This window comes from Penaeus monodon, chromosome 29, assembly GCF_015228065.2.
Source record: "Penaeus monodon isolate SGIC_2016 chromosome 29, NSTDA_Pmon_1, whole genome shotgun sequence".
Taxonomy (NCBI): Eukaryota; Metazoa; Arthropoda; class Malacostraca; order Decapoda; family Penaeidae; genus Penaeus; species Penaeus monodon.
The window spans coordinates 7071328-7071551 of record NC_051414.1 but is presented as its reverse complement, the minus strand read 5'-3'; positions in this window follow the sequence as shown (position 1 = coordinate 7071551).

Here is a 224-nt window from a genome sequence, read left to right as displayed (position 1 = left end):
TATATTTATATTTTTACTGCGTCTATTGTTTATATTAACGCCGATTTTATAATCACCATTGTCATTATGATATATTTCAAAATATTATTGTTTCGTTTTTTTTTTACTAGTATGTGGATTTTGGCCAATGTCAAGAATGTCCTTTTTTTTCCTAAAATGATAAGAAAGAAGGTAAACAGGAAGTGACATAATAATCGTTGTGTTGATATCCACTGACGCGTTCA